Raw genomic sequence first — 22079 nt, forward strand, 5'->3', positions numbered from 1 at the left:
CAAATAAGTTTACTTAAATTACAAGCTACAGTAATAGGGCGGTAGGATCCACAATTTAGCGGATCCTTCACTTGCTTCAGAACAGAGGTACCACACAGGAAAGAGTCAGACATTAGTTAAATACTAACACACATCTGAAAAAGTAGTTGAAGACGGCCAATCAGCTCGGGACAATCAACTCTTAAATGTTCAACACAAATTCCCTCCAAATCAACCGACTTAGATTTTAGTCTTTTAATACTTTTCCCAACAGACTCAGCACTAATTGGGATAATATCTTTCTGGCGCAACCTACGCGGAATAACTGAATCAAGCAGTCTAGAAAACCCGGAATGGACTGCATAATTTACTTTACTGTAAACTGTCGAGTAATCACTAATACATGAATCACCAAGAATTAAACAGGACGAAGCAGTCGGGTTTAACTTACTAGTATTCACCACTTAACTCCATTGCCGAGGACTTTTCGGAAATTCCTTACCCTTATACGAAAGTAAGATTTGAATTCAGACTTAGTTGTTATTTTAATATTAATCAAAAAAACTTTTTCCACAAAATAATTTTTACAAAGAAAATTAATGAACTTCATTTAACCAAAAATGACCAAAATAAAATCAAATAATCTACCAAGCGTGAGCCTATCAAAGTTTAGCATCAATAAGTAAATAAAACCAAAAACGAACAGAAATTACAATAAATAACCGAGACAAACTCAAAATGAGCAGAAATTAACATGAGTAGGGCTCACAACTCTTATGCCTTCCCAATGCCAGAACATGATTTGCTACTTTACTGAAAAAATATAAATCTTTTTACAACTTTAAAAAATCAAATAATATTAACATTTCGATTATTAAATATCAGTATATGTATATTAAACTGACAATGGACATTCATTTGTTCTTTTTACTGTACTCAGAAACAGGGACGGCAATGGCATCGGCTTGTTTGAGGCAGGCAACAATCTCAGAATATAAGAATTGAGTTGTGATCAAGCATTAGGTAAGAAGACACTGGTAAAAAGTAAATGGTAGGAAACTGTCACACATGAGAGCAGAGTTGCCGAAGAATATATATATAAAGTCAAGTTAGCTTTATTCCATTCACGCTTATAATACCATTTCCTGCCCCGCACATAAGATTCACACTGATTAGGGCCAGAAGAACGCAAAATACAGACGGTAAAAGATAGGAGAAGGTGATCAAAATCGCTTTCCTCATCATGAGCCTCTACACTTGAGTAAACACAAGCCGAGCAAACACAGTGGTCTATATCTGACAAACTTCCACTATTATGAATATAGGAAAAATCTGCACTCTTAGCTACTATCTGATATCAATCTGGCACATACTGAAGTACAAGTCAGACCGAGAGTAGTAATGTATATAAAGCTTTCAATTACACATAAAAATATACATTGAAATTGCTGTTGTTTTCAATTACACATGAAAATATACATTGGAATTGCGCAAGAAGAACCCATGCCTTTGACAGTGTATTTACACGTGAACATTTTGAAAAGCTGCCAAGCTTTTTTGTTTTTAATAAGAATTGCACAATGAAAGTATCGTTTGACGTAGACATTTTTATGAGCTAATCAGAGGTTGTTCAATATACAATAACTTGATTTGTGGTTGGGATTTGAATAAAAAAAAATAGTTTTCACTACAATTCATATTAGTAAGAGAATTGAATTCAGAGAGAATAGTTTTTTTGAGACGATATTGGTGGGGAAAAAATGAGTAGTGCATTTACATTATTGGAGATTTATGATGGAACCGACAGTGCAGCAATGATATACGACTATCCAATGTAGCTATGGAAATAACCGCTGGGTGTAGGCTATGCCTTGAATGAGTTATTATGTAAGATAGATACGTGATATCATTAAGCAAGTTTAATCAGGAGGAGCAACTATGTTTTGCTGGAAAAGTGAATATTCTCCATATAAATAAACTTCGGACAGCATTAGATGTCCTATCGAAATATATTGATGAGAACAAAATGCATCAGTGAATATTATTATTGTAATTATGTTCAATAAAATTGTTTCTAAATCAAAAGTATTTTTCTTTCTATAGTAGATTAGCGTATATGTTCTTGAGTACAATAAGAAATTCTGGTCAGTCTGGAGTGGGTTGTGAGAGAGTTAGGACTCTAAAAAACGAATAGATTCGAGAAAGAGTGAATCATGGTGGATCTAGTGTTTATGGAATAACATGTGATTCTAGATAACGATTTTCTAGAGTTGTCTATTCAAAGGAAGATATTTTCTTGGGGAATGCTTGTCGATATAATGAAAACTGATTCTCCATCATTAGACCTATTGTATGAAGCTTCTACATCGTGTTCCAAATGCATTTACACAATTTACTGATATATTGATCACGACACGGCAAAATGATATTGTGGATATGCTTTTAAACATTAGTTTAGAAATTTAGGACTTTTTTTTCATGAGAAAGATGGTGATCAAGGATGATTTACTCCTCTCTCTATCTCAGACAATTTTTGTTGTTGCTAGCTCAGTTTCATTGTGGCAGTGAGAGTGTCAACAGATAACAAAATGCTCCATACATGTCCCCTATGTATGTACACACTGGGCAGCTGGTCATCATGTGAGAATTGCACAATGATTGATGAGTATGATGAAAAGTGTAGATTATGCAACCCGTGTAAATTGCATAAAGGATATGCTGTACAAACTAAAGGTTGTAATTCCTGTCTTGAAGAGGTGTGTGACTCTCATCCTAGAGGCAACCTATGCTCCAATTGCCATTATGATAAATGTAATCAGTGGGAGAATACATATCCGGGTATCATTGGAAAGAATCCTAACCATGATTTTAGTTTAGTGCTACGAGATTGGTATCGTCGTGGTTTTAGAATGTCCTAGGAGGAAGAACCGGGTCAGCGGTTCAACTACTGAAGCAACGAAAGAATATGGTTTCTACGTCACTGTCGCGAAGATAAAGGTTGTTATGATTATAATTCCATTGATTTTTATTTGGCTGTGACGGAATGTGATTCGACACTTGAGGACACTGTTTGTGAAATTGCTTCAAATAAGCAAATTGAAACATGTGAATTCTATAGAATGAATAAGAATAGTATCATTCACTATACAAAGAGATATGACAAGATTGAAATCACAATCTATTGTAGAAAATGTGACTCTGATATTGCAGTACATCAGGATCAGTACACTGTGAATTCAGACAATCTACCAGAACTAGTTGTTGTTGAAAAATACCTATACCTAGTAGAAGATGAAATCTAAAGAGTAGAAAAGTCGTTTTATCATGTATATAAATTTTTATTAATAAACAATTTCACATACATTCTTAGAACATTTTATTCGTAGGGCACTAAAATCAATATTAAACACGCTTGTAAGTATATTTTCCTCTAAACAGTCGTTCAATTGAGGCCAGTCAACGTAGAAGTTAAGAAACCACTTGTAGGTATAGCCACGACATCTGAACATAAAAAAAAGTAGTGCACGGAAGTAACATGCCTTAGTCGCTAAATCCTGTACTCTTCGTTGATTTTGAATAATAACTTTCCCACTGCTTTCAATAAAGTTGCTGATGTATGGAGTGTAGAATTTATACGATAGGCCAAGAGGATCAAAAAACTCAATATTCTTCGCTGTTTGAAGGATACATAGCCAATGACCCGTCTTCAAAGTTGATGGACTGCTATTAACAATGATTAAGGTATTGTTAACACTTGGAATTTTTTCAATGAAGTCCGAAGGTATGCAATAGGACTTGTACTGGAACCTGTATGGATCCATACTAATACGTTGATTATTTGGTTTGTGTTCATGGTGCTAGGTCCAGTAGAACACTGCTGTCGGGTGTGATTTTCCAATAGGTTTCAAATTGACTCAGTGATGTTAGCGTGATACTCTCAGTCAAAGCATCGGCAAATGTACACTCTAAACTTACATTCCCTGTTCGTACTATGCTCATATCATGAGTCCCCGATAAGTTCAAAACAATTACTCCATGATTGTTTGAAAATATTGAATCGGTTATTTCATTTTCAAATAGTTGTGAATCATGATCTAGGGATTGCATGGTCAATTCATACAGAGTTCCATAGGATTTTTTGTCAAATGATAGAGTGTACAGTTGAATACCATTCACTTTGCACATAAGACTAGATAGACCAACAAAATTAAAATCATGGGGGGATGCAATCCAGGATACAACGGCACTGCCACTCTTCACAAAGGCCAAAGCCAATTTTGATGGGATTTCTCCATTGATAAATGATGAATCGCTATAGCTAAGAGAGCCGGTGGCAATGTGACGTTGATTGGTGATCGTATGGCGAACAAGAAGTTTAATGTTGTTCCCATTGGCTCTTAGCTTTTCCACTGCCAATGAAACAGAGATCATAAACTGTTGTTTTTAGACGTTGAGACTTGCAGATGCGATACCGACTTTTGCACCGGGTGCTGCTGTAAGTGTTTTTCTCAAATTAAAATTTGATGGTACAATCTGTAACTTTATTTCAATCTTGAAGTTGCGGGGTAACCATTATTATATATTGAATATTTCATGATTTAATTATCCAGCTAGATGATAGTCTTGGGTCACTGCATTAACCAACTCACTATTAGTATCAACACCTGGTCGTTATTCATAGCCCAAAGATTCTCCTCTCAACTCCTTATATGCCTTTGGTGTCATCATCATAAATTGTACGTAGCTTGCATAGTTTGATAAATTATTGCTAGTGCTCACCAAAGTACAATTAATGAATACATTAATTTGTTTGAATAGGTTATTAAGAATACAGTAGTCGTTGGAGAGTCCATCTCCAGCTGTTGGAGGATTATTATTTGACTTTTTCTTCATCACAACATTTAAATCAATAAAAGTTGACGACAAATCAATGAAAAAGTCTTCATTGGAAAATATCTGAAAGTGTATATGTCCGAGTGGGGTTTCTGAGGGTGAAATTGATCATATTATCCACACTTTACACTGACACCCACATTTTAAGCATTGAATAGATTCAATGAGGAACTAATTGATGGATATGCTTTCTTGTGGGGGAGATAAGTCATCTTAAGAGAAGAAGTCCTTCTTTGATCTAAGAGTCGATTTCTTTTTTTTTTTCTTCTTATTGGTCATCGTTGTTTTAGTACTCAAGGTCATTTTTGATGTAATTCGCTTCCCACCTGGGTAGAGACAGAAGAGTGAATGACGTGGACATATCCTTTTCAATCCCTCCCCATTTTGTTGAGATTTTAGTTGCTCACCAACAACTCTTGCTGAAGATCTAATATTTTCATTAACACTCTCCTTGAAATTCTTGCCCGACCCCCAGTCCTGTATTATGGAGGCAGCAAAATTCGATGCAGTAGGTACAAGATATTTTCTGGCAAGGGGTAGTGCAGAACGAAATAGCCTAGCAAACCAACTACCAAGACCATAGCCAGACATTGTAGTACGCCTCTTGTAGTAGTCAATTCCATTGCCTATTTGACTAGGACTCAAAGCATCAACATAACACTTGATATCGAGACAGACAAAAGGAACTTTCCCATTTTTCGAATTAGGTGACTGTGCTATCGTCGACAATGGCTTAAAAATTCCATGTTATCACTCCTAAGCCTTTTTTTATTGCTAGAGGATTGCTCAGTTCACTTTGTAGTGATAACTGACAGAGTTTCAAATAAGAAGTGTTTACAGGAACATACTGAAGATGCTTTATATTATAGTAATGAACAGGTTAATGAGATGTTTATCGTTCAAGAGCACGTAGGAGGGGGACATTTGAATTGCCGAATCTCAATGTTTCCACAAAGGATGCATAGAGAAATGTGAAAGTAACTGAGGCAAAACCAGATGAATAATCAGCAAAAATAACTTGATTCATCTCGTGAACGGTGACATCACTTTTCCCAGTGATCATATTCTGTTTAAATCCAAGTACATCTCTCATATTATAATCGGGAATAATTATTTCAGTGTCATCACGCGAGGTAATGTAAATCCTATCATGTTCCAATGAATAATTATGTACTTTACCTTTCCCTCGATATGAAAATTTCATATTGATGGCACGACACAAATCCGTCATATTGTCCTATTCAATATATTTCTATTTTGCACGTGGATAGTCGCTATATTTTAGCGCTTCAACACATTTATAGTTAAAATAGCTCAACCCACTTTTAGTTGAGTCAAGTGGTATAACTTTTATATCATACGCGCGATCCTGTTGCAGGAGTTCAGAAATGTATTTTAATATACCGTCAACAGGGGCCCCTTAACATGTCTCATCAAATATTATGGTGGGGGAGAGTATTTTCCAAAAATCATTTGTTGTAGTCAAGTTTTTGCAGATAGGATGAGAAGTATTCGACATTACCGTTACATAGAAATCATTGGACATTGTCAATATCTTCAACACCAATCCAGGAATCAAAATCAGAGTTGTATCCTAGACACCAAACAAGTAATTGTTTCTTACACCTGCGAGTACGTGTCTTTAATATCTTTTCAATTTGATAGATTTCACCATTATTTTTAGATTTTTGTAGTTCATAGTCATAAAAGCCGCCGAGAGTCTGATCATCTTTGGTATCACGCAAACGATACGTTATGGGTTTAGTGTTTAGGATTTTTGCCACTTTGAAAATTTCTTTGGACCACAAGTAATTCCCGTTTTCGAAAACACTGGTTGTTGTACTAATCAGAAAACTATAACTAAAATTGAATTTATTTTTGTTCTTAACAACCGATTCAAGGAACTATTCTTTAAGCAAAGCATCAATTGAATCCAGATCAGAATGATTTACTTCTGTTGATGTAGAGTTGGACAATGGTTGATTAGCTTATTGATTATAAAGCAACTTGAATCAAAGCCAGTGTATTTTTCAATGTGCATTATTCTGAAATTAAAAGTCGAGTATTTTGTATCAATTATGTAAGGGATTCAGCTTTTACAGGAATACCACTAAAGCGGAACAGTGTAATCTATTTGTTTCGTTTCTTTCGCTACATGTGGGTTAACAAATTCATTACTATGATCTGTTTGGATTTTTTTTATACAAACTATGTTCGAGAACACTTTCAATGGCCTGAGCAGCTTCAACGCTTCTCTTTGATCGCAATGGAATTGCATATGCATAACGACTATAAACACTGATTGCAAGTAGGATGTACTTGTGCGGTGTATTGTGACGTCGTTGAATCTCATCTAGAGTCAGGAGAACTGCTTGCATTATATGCAATGGGTAAAAGGCTTTAGTTTTTCGATATTAATTGGCACAAAGTATATGATTTCTATGTAGAGTGTAACTTGATTCATTTTGTAGATAGTCTTGTACACTTTTAGTGTGAACACCAGTGACATTGGAAAGAGTGGTGGGGGACCTAAACTCCCCGCCTCACCAATGTTTTTATAAACACCTTTCAGAACTTCAACCATTTTGAACGTAAACACGTTGTGTAACATCCGCTACCCTTTTGTATACTGGATGGTGATGGTGACACGAAACGTTTTCGCTTTTTCCTCGCCACCATTGTCAAGTTTTTTTTTCCACTAGGTGCGCTATCATTTTCCAGGATTTATATTCAATCTTCTTCTTCTTCTTCTTCTTCAAGTTTTAATGGTGTTGTTGTTGTTGATGTTGATTCATGTACATTTAATTTTTTTAGAATTTTTTTATTGCTAATACAACTTTTGGAGAAATTTGATGTATTTAGAAAGTTGTATAGACGAGCGTCAAATGATAATAGCTCTTTACGATTTTTCACCATATGAAAGATTAAATCAAGCAGATTATAGCTCTTGCCCTGAATTATAATCCCTTTCCCATTGTTCTGAACTTTTATATGATCTTGACCACTCTCCGTGACATAGGGTGGGGGATGTGTTATTTTTTACACCTATTTTTAGGGCCATATATTTACGAATTTAAAAAAAAATTAATCCAATTCCTCCTTCTTTAATTGTGTTCCAGCAGAATCCTGAGGAGACGATTCTTTTTTGTGATCAATACCAGCAACAGCAGTGGCCTTCACACGATAGGGCTTATGTTTGTTCACTCGGCGAAGTGCATCTATGAAGTAAAAGCAGTTTTTTATCATCCTCAATACTCTCAATATAAAGAAATTTACTCATATCGTTCTAAAAGAGTTCGGCGGAGGGGGAAATGAGTTCTATTTGTGTTAATGTATGCGGTTTTGCCATTATCTCTCTCTTTCTAGAGAAAGCAGTTTATAAGTAACTTACTTATTGGTAGTAAGTGTAAAAAACATACTCCTTTTCTTAACAAGAGTTTTATTTTTAATATTCTTCACTTCACTTTTCTAGGCCCATGCATGCAAAAATAAACGATGTTGCTTGGCCTGTTTCTTAAATACTTCTGGAAGTTGAACATAAACTTCGGTCAATTTTCAATAAAGTTCAGATATTAGATTAATGAAATCTTTGTCAATACCTTGTTTGAGTATGGCTTTCCTAAGTAGGGTTTTTGAAGTGCTTAGAATCGAAAATAAACGTCTATTTTCATGTAGATTCTTCAGTGTCGTGATAATAATTAATAGGTCTTTTAAGTGTTCCCGCGGGATATACTGTAATTTCATTGTCAAAAATATCTGTGACTGCACGCAGATCCTCGGTTGTATTTTGATTAAAATCCAATAGGATGTTGCCGTAGGGTTTATTAGTTGCCTGATTGCACGCTGAGAGTAGACATTTTGGGGTTCCTTGATAGATTTGTTTATTGAGATTTTTTAGAGAGCGAGAATCACGAAAAACTTTGTAGATGATATAGTAGGTGCAGTTCAATTCAAGGGTTTGCTCTGATGAAAGATATTGTGTAAAACCAGAGTAACGAAAATCTGTTCATGATGAGAGAGAATAGTGACCAGTTGCAGTATTTTCTTGGACTATTGTTCTAGAGATTTAGCCGGATTTACCATGATCAACCAAGAGTTTTGTCCAACAAAGTTGAATAAAACAAGTCCCTCCATTAAAGGTACCTGTGAAAATCCCATGATGACAGCAGTTGCCTGTGTTTTACTGCCTGACTGATAAAAAATGCTGTGACAGTAGTAAATTATTTCCGGCTTTATCGCAAGTATTGTGTTGTAATTTTTAATTATTTTAGTAAAGAGTGTTGTTTTGCCTGACATTTGAAGTCCACACAGATACGATCTGACTGGTGTTTTAATTTGATACAATTTCCCTTCAACACTTCACCTAGAAAACCTGCCTTAGACAATGGCTGTCTAATGACTAAATAATTTCCCTATAACTACTACTACTCCGTTCAAGAATAATAATAATAATAAGAAGAAGAAGAATACGAATAAAGAATCATATTTTCCTTTATTATATACATAAAAAACTAACAATACTTTTAAAAAATATTACATTCAAAGCACATTAAACATGAAAAAATACACTTTTTAATTTATTTATAATAAAAAATACAACATTTACATAGACACATAGAAAAAACACTTCAATAAATACACTTTTTTTAAATTTATTTATAATAAAAATACAAAATTTACATTGGCACAGAGAAAAAAATAAAACACTTCAATGAAAACACTTTTTTATTTATAGAAAAATACAACATTTATTAGAATAAAGCACTTGAAAAAATATCAAACACTATTATTTACAGTATTTTAAATGTTTCGATCCCCCTCCCCCCGGGGGGTGGCCGCGGCGGTGGCGGGGGGCCCGCGGCGGCGGGCCAGGAAGCGCTGGGTGCCGGGACGCGGGGGGCCCGCTGTGGTGGGCCCAGGTCGGGGCTGGCATTGAGTAGTGGACAGTGATATGCCTTGCACACACACACATTTACACATTATAGTGGTTTAGAAAAAAGAATTAAAAAAAACACTCACGGAACCAAAAACCCTTCACCTCAATTTATACTTTTTTTTAAATGAATTATCATTAATTCCTCTATACCAATCGGTTTTATGTAATCTTCGACATAAAAACGGTCTGTAATTAAATAATTTACGGGTGGTAGAGACTTCACACCATAGACAAATACATAGACATTTTTCGATATGGCGGACATGGCGTTTTTCTCAACTCTTACTGTGTAGCTCTTAAATTATAAAGAGCGATTCGCCATGAATTTCGCCCTTGGCACTAAACTACGTTCCACACAGTTTCTACACACACTTTCTGCACACTTATTTTTCAGTAACTGTTTAGGTACCCCCCTTCAAATTTGTTTGATATCCTTGCTGTGCGTTTTAACACAGTATACCTTTGGACCAGGAAACACACCACTGGATATCAGATCAATGCCCATTTCAGATATTAACAGTAAAAATTGATTTGGAGCCTGACGTTTCAGCAGCTCTTGGTAGAGGAATTTATACGATTTACTTTAGTCCGTTCATGAGGTAATGCACTCGCCATTTTCCAAATCACTCAATATATTTTCAGTTTTTAATTTTAACAGGAGTGAGTCAGTGTCCCCGTAATACACTTGAAATTTTTTCTTAATCAGCCACTGTACCTCGGCCACACTGTAATAAAATGAAAACATGATTTTCTTGGATATTTCATTTATCGCACCTCCACCTGCAATATTGTTGTTTAATACAATATTTCTTTTATTACGGTATAGGAGTACCATGTTGGAGTCTATGATTGCGAACGATGTGAAGCTGGTATCTGCAATGATTCGAGCACAATCTTTGGAATCGGTTACAATGTGATATTGACTTCTGTTTCGTACTTTCTTGCAAATTTTACTGAAAGCTGAGTTCAAAATCAGTTTATAAATCTCTTTTTAAACTTTCGTTTTCGCTTGTGAATGTTTACTGACAGAGGTGTCAATAAAAGTTTTCATGTGAAACTTTTGATCAAATTAAAGGGCTCTATGAATCTTTTTGACCTTGAAACCATTGGCTACCATCCTTTTCAATAGCACTTCCTGAACAACGATATTCTGTTTCGGGTCGAGTTCGGCAAGTAATTTCTGTTTTGAAGGTATCCAGTGCATAATACCATCCTCTAGTAAATACAAATTGTAAGTGATCAAAGAGTCGCTACCCAACGGTCTATTTATGCACGGAAAACAAAGTCTTTTACCGACTCATGGATTTCCATGGGTATTTCACCGTCAATTTCAAAAAAACATCGCTGTGCCTCATTCTCCTGAAGGCTTGCAATGTTGGAGAGATTCGAAACACAGGGATTGTCAAGCCATTTATAATGGCCACACGGCAAACAGTAGTGAGTTATTGCCTATGGGCAAAGAGAATTCATATCTAAAAAACTGCGTCCGACGTTTAATCGGTGTGCTTTCCACTCGGATCAGTTTTCATTATACGATCCCCGTGAAAAACATACCCACCCCTCATTGATTGCTCTAAAAACATATGCTGATCCACATTGGCAATTAAACCTATTTATTCTTTTCTAATTTTAATTATAAAGTACAACACCAAATGAGCAGTGGATAAATAATAAACGAAATCCAGCCATAAGTCCCCATAGATTTTATCCGTATTTTTTCACACAATGTCCAAAAGAGGGAGTAGGTCACTTGCCAAATATAGTTTAAAATAATCCCACCCATTTTTACAACCGCTTTTTACCCAGACCCTCTTAGTAAATTCGTAGTAGCTGGTGGTGCACTCACTCTCAGTAAGAGAATTTTGAAAAGTTTTAAGTGGCGGTAATGATACCTCATCTAGCGTTGAGCCAGAGTTGTAATAATCATATGGAAATGAACCAATGTTCGTTAATAAGTCATGCATTTCATCATTGGGGACGCGCCTTTTAAGGAGGAGGGAGCTATCAAAGATGTCACACTTCTTGCATTTGAATCACTTCACTTAAGGATTTAAGGAAGAAGCTTAAATAGTTTAAAAAACGGATTTTTTTGTGGCACGTATTACCCTTGTCACATGTTTTCAAAATGAACTCGAGCAGCGGTACCCTCTCTACTTATTTTGTTAGGATATTATATGAAAAAGAACCCTCTATTGAAGAATCATCTAAAACTTTACCCTACACAGTGTAGGTAGACACTGGAATAATAAACTTTAAGTATTAATTGAAATGGTGCATGAAAATAGGCACAAAAGATTGTTATCTACCATTTATATTGAATGAATGATGTCCCCCTCCTCTAAAGTTACGCCACTTAATATTGAATTGTGGCCGAAAATGATCATGATTGATTACCGTCTCCCTCCCCCCAGTCTCAGCACTCTTATCAAATCCTCCATTGCACACTTAGCCCAGGTTCCGATTTTTACTGACCATTATGTTATGTGTTGAGAGGATTATAAAAGCGGTTTTATAGCGACGACATTACAATGTTCCATTTGATTGTATGATTAGACCGACCAATGCTGATAACAAGAAGTGATTACCTTCACACAATATCTCCACTATACCCTGCACATATCCGACATTGTTGTTCTCTTGGTGTGTGGGACCGTTAAATACCCCTTTTGCTTTGTATATTGTAACACAATTTAGATTTGATAGATTGGAAAAATCTCTCAGCTTAGCTTTACAGATCAATGTAACTTGATTGGTCTGCAAGAGTGTGTTTAAAACTCAAGCAAAATTTAATATCACTCTTTTTCAGCTTACCGTCTCCACAGCCTGGTATCCATGACGTTTATAGTGTTTCATATGATGCCTTAACTTTAAATCAGACCAAAATCTGGAGAGGCATGTTGGACAGTAATAACGTACATTCCGAAGTTTACCCTCACTCATAACGTTAATAATGTCCGTAATTAGATTAAAATGACCAATTCAATCAGAGTCTGTGGGTGGGGTGTATAGAAGCCACACCCAATGTTTTATTGATGCAATTGAAGAAGCTCGCACTGGAAATAATACACCCTTCTTATCAGAACGCTGACCCTCTGCAAATTCTGGTTTATACTGTAAAAATAAGACACCAGTCTTCAAATGTGTATGAGCCTGCTTAAAAATATCTATTCCTTTTAGTGTCGTTAGAAATTGAACATTTAAACACTTAAATTCTACTTTGGGGAACGTTGAACCTTAACTACCATTAACTACCTATTTGTCCAACTTTTTCTTAGATGCCTCTATTCGAAGAGGTCTGTATGCTCCAATTAAAAATGCATTCTTGAAGCACTGCAGCCTCGTATCAAAACAGGTTCGTTGCATCCCCCTACATGCCTCAAAATTTGAATGATATATCAAAACTCTAGCCCTTTCTCCTTGACTACATCTTGCAATAAAATCATTTTTAAACCTACATATATTAACATTTAAACTTTCAATAAATAAAACCACAGATCCACTTCCCCCATCGTTATTATTTTAACACATACTTTGAATAATATTAGCCCAATTTAGAAAACCTTCCAGTAATTTGATAAATGTGGGTAAATTGCCAACATCTGTGTGTGCAAGTACTTTGAATACATATCACCCGCATTTTTATTTAAAAAAATATTTTTAGTGCTATTGATGCTTTTACACTGACCCCCATCCCCCAAACCCCAAATTTTTGTTCAAGAATGGCGCGAATCTTATTAGTATATGAATGTGTAATGGCCGAGGGATCTGTTATTATATTTGCCGACAGGAGAGAGTTGAAGGGATCACCAAATTTGGTAATGTTGGCCTTTGTCTTGTTCAAGGCAGTTGGACAGAAAAAAATATGGAAGAAGGGGTACTTGTGATGTTGCTGTATTACTACTAGCACTAGAGATATCTTTAAGTGGAATGGTGGTGGGTGACACAGAATTGTCAATTGCACCATCTCCAGTTTGTTCAATAGCATTGGTTGGAGATGGTATGAGGGCCCCTAAGCCTGATAGCACATATTCCTAGGTGTTTGGGGATAGTTTATCGAGCCGGCCTATATTGTCCTGTGTTGGAATTTCGTTATGAGGACCCGGTTCAGATGCACTAGTAACATCTCCTAAATGCTCACGCATAAAACTATCTGCCCACTCCGGATCCTCAATCATGTCAATATCACAATTTAAGTCGTCTAGGCTAGCTATGTCCCCAAAAACATCATTAAGGAAACCCCTGCCATTCCATATTCTCTAGAACTAATGTAGCTTCATCACTGAACTCTATTGGTGGTGAAAAAATTGGTCCAGTAAATGCTGATGTCTCATCACTCAATGGTGGTGGTGCTATATCATTAATCTATAGAAAAAATGTTTTATTTTGCATGTTAAATAACCATTATTTTTATAAAGTTAATAAACTATGTCAAGTTTTCGTAGTCATTGTTCCACCTCCTGAACAATTAAAAGAAGAAAAAAAAAGTTACATTGTCATATGTCTTTCATAATGACAACTGAACATGTTAAAAATACATATTGGTTTAGTCATAAAAATAAGTTGTAGTCTTAGAGGATAAGTTAGAGCAAGAGAATTATGTATAAAACTAATGGTTTTATTCAAAAAAAAAAATTCAGAATAAAAATACAAAATAGGGGTCCAGCTCTAGTGGTTGTCCTTCTTGATTGTAATTCTTAATAAATCCCGACCATCGTTCAACCCTTGCAGTGTATTATATGAAGCAATGATCTTCAGCCTCAGTTCATAGGCATGAATCCCATATATTTGTTGCTGGTGTTAGTATAACTTTCTCGACAATCCAAATTTTCCTATGTTGCTTGACGACGGATTTGATTGAAGTACTGGACGCAGTTAACCTGGACTAAATAAATCATTGTAAGCGAAGAACTTTTTTTCTCCTTCCATATCATCAATTAAAGTGCAATTAAAATGCTGGATGATCCTTTTTAGAGCCCCGGGGAGAACCTTTGGGGACCGGGAGCTTCCTTCGGGGTAAGAGGATCGGAGCCCTTTCGAGTTGGTGTAGAGGACTTCACAAAACTGTTCAAATAGAACTTGTGTATTATAACGACCTTAGAGTTTCAGTCTCAAATCCTTGTCGAAAACATATTTTAAAATCATCTCTTAATATGTCTCTTTTACTGTTATACCGAAATGTTTAAAACGGTTTCGTCCTAATAACGTTTTTGACATCACCGCATTGTCTCATTTTAAATTATTAAGAATCCTTTTTTCCTGTCTTAATATCTCTTTTCATCTAAGATAAAAACATCCGGTTATTTGAAACCCAACATTGTAACGAGTGATTAACATTCAAATTATACCTGTCAAATTAATATTCAACCTTCTCGATGGCTTATTTTGATAAAAGACAAAGCTAAGTGCAAAAACATATCTTAGTTTCATAACATTTGTTCAACCATCAACTGTGAAATAGTGATTTGTTTATATAGAGTTTGTTTAAAGAAATAATGGATTTTTGTATTAGAAAACATCTTGCTTAAAAGAGAAATTACAAGTAAGGTTTTATAAATCTATAAAAAAGTATGATAAGCTATTTACTACTTCTGTGTTATAACCACTCTTTTATATACTGCTAATTTGGTAAATAGTAATAAAAGAAAATGAAATAGGATTATTATAGAATAGTTTAGAAACAAATTTAAGTTTTACTCATCAAAAGTTACGCGCTTGAGAAAATTTGCCTAATTTTTGAAAATACGGAAAGAAAAAAAATATATATACATTTACAAATTCTGACTGCACTTGTACATCTGAAGTCCCTGGCAAAGCATGAAGAGGAGTGTCCACCTGATCTTGACCAGATGAGGCTGGTGCATTATATGAAAGCATCCATTCCCTCTTAAATTTTGTACCAGGTTGCATAGTGGTCCGTATAGAGCTGGCACTTGGCTTGATTGAATTTAATTGTTCGATTACTCCTGTCTCGGCTTTGTCCTGGGCTTCATTCAATTTTGCACATTTTTGCTGCGATGATTGAACAACGGCATTCTAAAATAAAAATAATTTTCATTTTTCAAACTATTTAGCTTACGGAAGGGTGCTGCCCCCCTTCAATAACACTATCAAACCCCCAAAAGGGGAAAAAATTACGCCATTTAGTTAGCTAGCTCAATTCGTACTTATTCACAATATTAACTGAGGACATTGGGCCTTCAATTCCATAGTATCAAACACGAAAAGTTGACAACTGTATATTTTTTTTATATTCAAAGCAATTAAAACTTATATACCTAAATTACGAATATCAAAGTACTAAACCCCCAAAATTTAAAAAAATTACGCATGCAGTTAACCTGGACATTGTAAACGAAGAACTTTTTTCTCCTTCCATATCAACAATTAAAGTGCCCAGTTCGTAACAATTAAAGTGCCCAGTTCAGGAATATTTCGTAATTTAATTCAGAAATAAATTTTGAAAAAGCCATTTAATGAAGAAACAAAAATAGATTTTTTTTTATTATAGCAAAACTGATTGATCCTGTTTTGAATGTTCAGCAAAATACTTTTTAAAAGAGCCAAGAACAAAGTAAAAAAAAGCGTAAGTAAGGAAGGAAATTCTTCCCTAGCTTAATGACGAGACAAAAAAAATATATTTATTTTTATTATAGCGAAACTGACCGACCCTGTTTTGAATATTTGGCGAAATACTTTTTAAAAGAGCTAACAACACAGTGAAAAAAAAAGCGTAAGTAAGGAAGGTAAAAGGAAATTCTTCCCTAACTTAATAACGAGACAAAAAAAATAGATTTATTTTTGTTATAGCGAAACTGACTGACCCTGTTTTGAATATTTAGCGAAATACTTTTTAAAAGAGCTAACAACACAGTGAAAAAAAAAGCGTAAGAAAGGAAATTCTTCCTTAACTTAATGGCGAGACAAAAAAAATAGATTTCTTTTCATTATAATAATGAGAAACTTTTACTCACCAGAAGTCGCTTAGAATATTCCATATCTATGTAAATGATTGCAAAAATATTGATACTGCTAGAATGAATGAACTATTCAAACTGTAAAAAATTCTAATCTGAAACTTGAATATATACAAAAAATAAATGATATATATTGGCAGCTAAACAAGACGTACCGGTTGTTTCTGACACGGATTTACCCTAAAAGACATGTATATCATGAAGTAGAAATCTAGTCTACGTAAATTATGTCAAAAAACTCGTCCTTCATAACATATTTCGCAATTCAATGTATATTTTCATGTTTAATTGAAAACAACAGCAATTTCAATGTATATTTTCATGTGTAATTGAAAACAACAGCAATTTCAATGTATATTTTCATGTGTAATTGAAAGCTTTATATACATTACTACTACCGAGTAGACTCTCTATTTATGTTACAATTCAGGTCTCCCACTATGATCCACTTATAGCTATGACTTTTAATATTTCTAAGGAAATTCTTCAGAGATAACACAACTAGCCTATTGTGAATTTAGTAAATGACAAAACTGTTTTTTTATCATGAGGTAGGTAAGTATTGATAATCACTAGATCTGCAAATTGAAGGGCAATAAAATTGCCCTATAAGAGTGCATGCACTGGGGGGAAAAGCACGAAAGTATATTACTCACAATACATGCAAACCCTCCGAAAGAACTGCCCCTCGTACGTCTGGCACTGCTTGTATAAACTACATGTTCGTTACTTCTGTTTAGTGAAGTGACACTTACAGCCACCAAGATATGTTCTTGTAGCAACACGATATCAAAATCGTTCATTTTTATCAAAGAAAACACAGAAAACGTTTCTGTTGTAGTCATTTCTTGTTTGAGGCACGCTTAGCTATGGCATTGCGGATTCCGCGGCACTTTAGAGCGAAGCCAACATGGTCTTCGCCAAATAGCGAAAACTGCCAAGCATGGTGCATCTTTTGTAGATAAATGCATACCGCTGAAGCGGGAACAGTGGGGAGGGCTGGTGCAATTGGCCTTCACATGATCAGGCGATAGGCAATTATAACAGCAAAGGAGAGCCAAACTATAAAGTGTTAAAAAACGAAAAGATTTAAATTATTATTTTCTTTTTCCCTGAAAAGACTATGTCAATATCAAACGAACAGAAATTAATTAAAAAAAACTTTTTCCACAAAATAAGTTTTTCAAAAAAGTAAAGAACTCCATTTAACAAAAAATTAGCAAAAATGAAATCAAATAATCTACCAAGCGTGAAACTACCACAAATCAGCATCGATAAACAAATGAAACCCAAAATGAACAGAAATTACAATAATTATCCGAGTCAAACTCCAAACGAGCAAAAATTAACGTAAGTTGGGCGCAAAAACCCCATGCCTTCCCAAGGCAAGAACAAAATTTGAACTTTACTGCAAAAATACAAATGAATGTGCATTGTCGGTTTAATATACATATACTGAAATTTAGTAATCAAAATGTTAATATTATTTGATTTATTAAAGTTATAAAAGTAAAAACATTTATATTTTTGTTCAACGCAGTTGACAATTCTGGAAATTATATCTTTGAGCAGGACACTCCCCCACAGTTTTCAGGGCAAGGGTTATAAATTATGCCCTAAGTGCATATAAAGTTTTTATTGAAAGCTTTGTCGTAGAAACTTGAAAAAGAGCTAAATTGATTTGAAATTCAAAGGGCTAATGCCCTTTTTAAAAGTCGAAAGTGATTGAAGGGCAACTCCCCCACTTTTCACGGCCACCTTTTCCCAAACACATACAATCAAAATTTGGTGATTTCTATTTAGTTCAACGTAGTTAAAATTTCTGGAAATTAGGACTTTGAGGATGACAACCCGGCCACAGCTCTCAGGACAGTGGTTTTAAGTAATACCCTGGGGGCATATGATGTTTTTGTAGAAAGCATTGTCGTAGAAACTTCAAAAAGGGCTAATTTGATTAAATATTGAAATGGCTAGTACCCTTTTTAATAGTTGAAAGAGATTTGAAGGCAACGAACACCGCTTCCGAGCCCACCATTTCCCCAAATACATTCAATAAAAATTTAAGATAGTTATTTTGTTCAGTGCAATTGCAAGTTCTGGTAACTGTGTCTTTGAGCAGGAAACTCCCCCCACAGTCTTCAGACAAGGGTTATAAGTTATGCCCTGGGGGAATATGAGGTTTTTATTGAAAGCTTTGTCGTAGAAACTTGAAAAAGGGCTCCTTCGATTGGAAATTCAAAGGGCTAATGCCCTTTTTATAGTCAAAAGTGACTGGAGGGCAACTAACCCCCCTCTCACGCCCGTCTTTTCCCTAAACACATCCAGTCAAAATTTTTAGATATCAATTTTGTTCAGCGTAGTTGTAAGTTCGGGAAATTAAGTCTTTGAGGATGACAACCCCCACAGCCCTCAAGAGAAGGGTTGTAATTTATGCTCTGGGGGCATATAAGATTTTTATAGAAAGTTTTGTCGTAGAAACTTCAAAAATGTCTCATTCGATTGGAAATTCTAATGGCTAGTGCCCTTTTTAATAGTCGAAAGTGATTGGAGGGCAACTAACGGACTCCCACCTTTTCCCCAAACACATCCAATCAAAATTTTTAGATAACGATTTTGTTCAAAATAGTTAAAAGTTTTAGAAATTAGGTCTTTGAGGATGATAACCCCTCCCCTCCACAAACCCTAGGGCAAGGGTTGTGAGTTATACCCTGGGGTTATATAAGGTTTTTATGGAAAGCGTTGTCGTAGAAAGTTCAAAAATGCCTCATTCGATTGGAAATTGAAATGGATAGTGCCCTTTTTAATAGTTGAAAATGATTCGAGGGCAACTAACCGCCTCTCACGCCCACCGTTTCCTCAAACACATACAATCAAAATTTTGAGATATCCATTTTTTTCAATGTTGTTGAAAGTTTAGGAAATTATGTCTTTGAGGATGATAGCCCCCCCCCCGCTTAAAAGCCCTCAGGGCAAGGGTTGTAAGCCCTGGGGGCTTATAATGCCCTGGGGGCATATAAGGTTTGTATAAAAAGTGATGCTTCAAAAAGAAACTTCAAAAAGGGCCCATTCGATTGGAAATTGAAAGGGCTTGTGCCCTTTTTAAAAATCGAAAGTTTTTGTAGAGCAACTAACCTTCTCTCGCGCCCACAATTTCTGAAAACACATCCAATCAAAATTTTAGATTGCCATTTTTTTCAACGTTGTTGAAAGTTCTGAAAATTAAATCATTGAGGATGATAGCCCCCCCCCCCCCTCAGAGCCCTCAGGACAAGGGTTGTAAGTTATATGCCCTGGGAGTATATAAGGTTTTTATGGAAAAGGTTGTCGTAGAAACTTCAAAGTGGGCTCATTTGATTAGAAATTGAAAGGGCTAGTGCCCCTTTTAATAATCGAAAATGAATGGAGAGCAAATAACCCCCCTCTCACGCCCACTATTTCCCCAAGGACATCTAATCAAAATTTTGAGATAGCCATTTTGTTGAACGTAGTTAAACATTCTGGAAATTAGGTCTTTTAGTATGACAACGCCTCCCTACAGCCCTCAGGGCTAAGGTTGTAAGATATGCCCTGGGGGCAAATAATGTTCTTATAGAAAGCGTTGTCGTAAAATATTCAAAAAGGGCTCATTCGATTGGGAATTGAAACGGCTATTGCACTTTTTAATAGTCAAAAGTATTTGGAAGAAGAATTCCCACCTCCAAGTCCATTCTTTCCCTAAACATTGCCGATCAACGTTCTGATATGGCCATTTGTTCAACGTAGTTGAAAGGTCTGGAAATTATTTCTTTGAAGATGACAATCCTCTCCCGTAGCCCTCAGGACAAGGGTCGTAAGTTATCCTTTTGGGGCATATAATGGTTTTATAGAAAATTTTGTCATAGAAGCTTTCAAAAAGGGCTCATTTGAATGGAAATTGAGACGGCTATTGCCTTTTTAATCAGTAGAAAGTAATCAGAGGGTAAATAACAGTATATACCAAGGTACTACTTTGCTTACGCCCCCGTACAAACAGTTTTTTTCTGTTAATTTTGCAGGTCATTACACTCTTTGCCAGGGAATGGCGCAATTTCAAAAGTTCAATCTACTAGCCATCACACTTTGTCAAGAGGATTTGCGTAATTTCAAAAGTAAACCCAAACCACAGAGTATAACTTGATTGGTGATTAAGATTTTAATAAAAAAAAGGGTAATTAGTAATTGGAAAATTTCATAATGCTTTTACAATCGGAGATGTTTGATTAACCTTTTGCAAAAAAAAGGGGTAATGGGATATGCGAGTATTTGCAAAAAAGGGGTAATTAGTGAATGGAAATTTTTTTTAATGCTTTTACAATCGGAAGTGTTTGATTAACCTTTGCAAAAAAAGAGAGTAATGGGATTTGCGATTTGGAGGAGATGGGATGATCGTGGACCGTATAATACACAAGTGATGTTTTGGAGCGTATTGTCAATTTAACGAGAAATGACTGAAAAGTGTTTTGAGGGAGATGGGTTGCATGGAGGGTTGAGGTGCTTGAGAGGTCAGTTTAAGGGGGGCGAGTACAGTTACACGGAGGTTTAGTTAAATGGGGTCGAATTGCAGGAGGGTTCTGTAGCACGAGGGTTCAGGTGCATGGGGGTTCAGTTGTACAGGGTTTCGGTTATACAGGGATTCACTTACATGGCGGGATTCAGTTGAACGGGGGGGGGGGAGATTTGCGATGTGGAGGAGATGGGAGTATAGTGTACTGTATAATACGCAAGTGATGTTTTGGAGCGTATTGTCAATTTAACGAGAAATGACTGAAAAGTGTTTTGAGGGAGATGGGTTGCATGGAGGGTTGAGTTGCATGAGATTTCAGTTAAAGGGGGGGGGGGGGGAGGGGGTACAGTTACACGGAGCGGTCGGTAAATGGGGATCGAGTTGCATGAGGGTACAGTAGCACGAGGGTTCAATGGCATGGGGGGGGTAGTTGTACAGGGTTTCAGTTAAAGAATACCTCCTCGACATTAAACCTAAGGAAATTTATGTATTTGGAATCAGCGTATAAAGCCCAATCATTTTCATGTATCTATAATTATTAAAATTCTTTTTTTAGAGTTATGGTTACTTTCGGACACACTCAAGAAGTGAAGTTATAGCAGATACTCGGAAAGTGGAAGAGTTGTAGCCTAAAAAAGCCTTAATTGTAATTTAGGTTCATTTAGGGTTTCATTTATTTATCGAGGCTGATTTGTGACAGTTTCTGGATTGGTAGATTATTTGATGTTATTTTTGCTAATTTTTTGTTTATAATATAATGCTATTGCGTCTTTCT

At 35.6% G+C, this 22079-nt stretch overlaps 1 protein-coding gene across 1 annotated transcript in view; it reads left to right on the top strand.

Annotated features, from left to right (window-relative positions):
• Nucleotides 1-22079, top strand: part of LOC148948093 (E3 ubiquitin-protein ligase NRDP1-like) — a 149836-nt gene that overhangs the window by 88416 nt on the left and 39341 nt on the right. The gene's annotated exons all lie outside the window — the stretch shown is intronic.

Source organism: Artemia sp. Qi Xiang Cuo, chromosome 10 (genome assembly GCF_049724085.1).
Source record: "Artemia sp. Qi Xiang Cuo chromosome 10, ASM4972408v1, whole genome shotgun sequence".
Lineage (NCBI taxonomy): Eukaryota > Metazoa > Arthropoda > Branchiopoda > Anostraca > Artemiidae > Artemia > Artemia sp. Qi Xiang Cuo.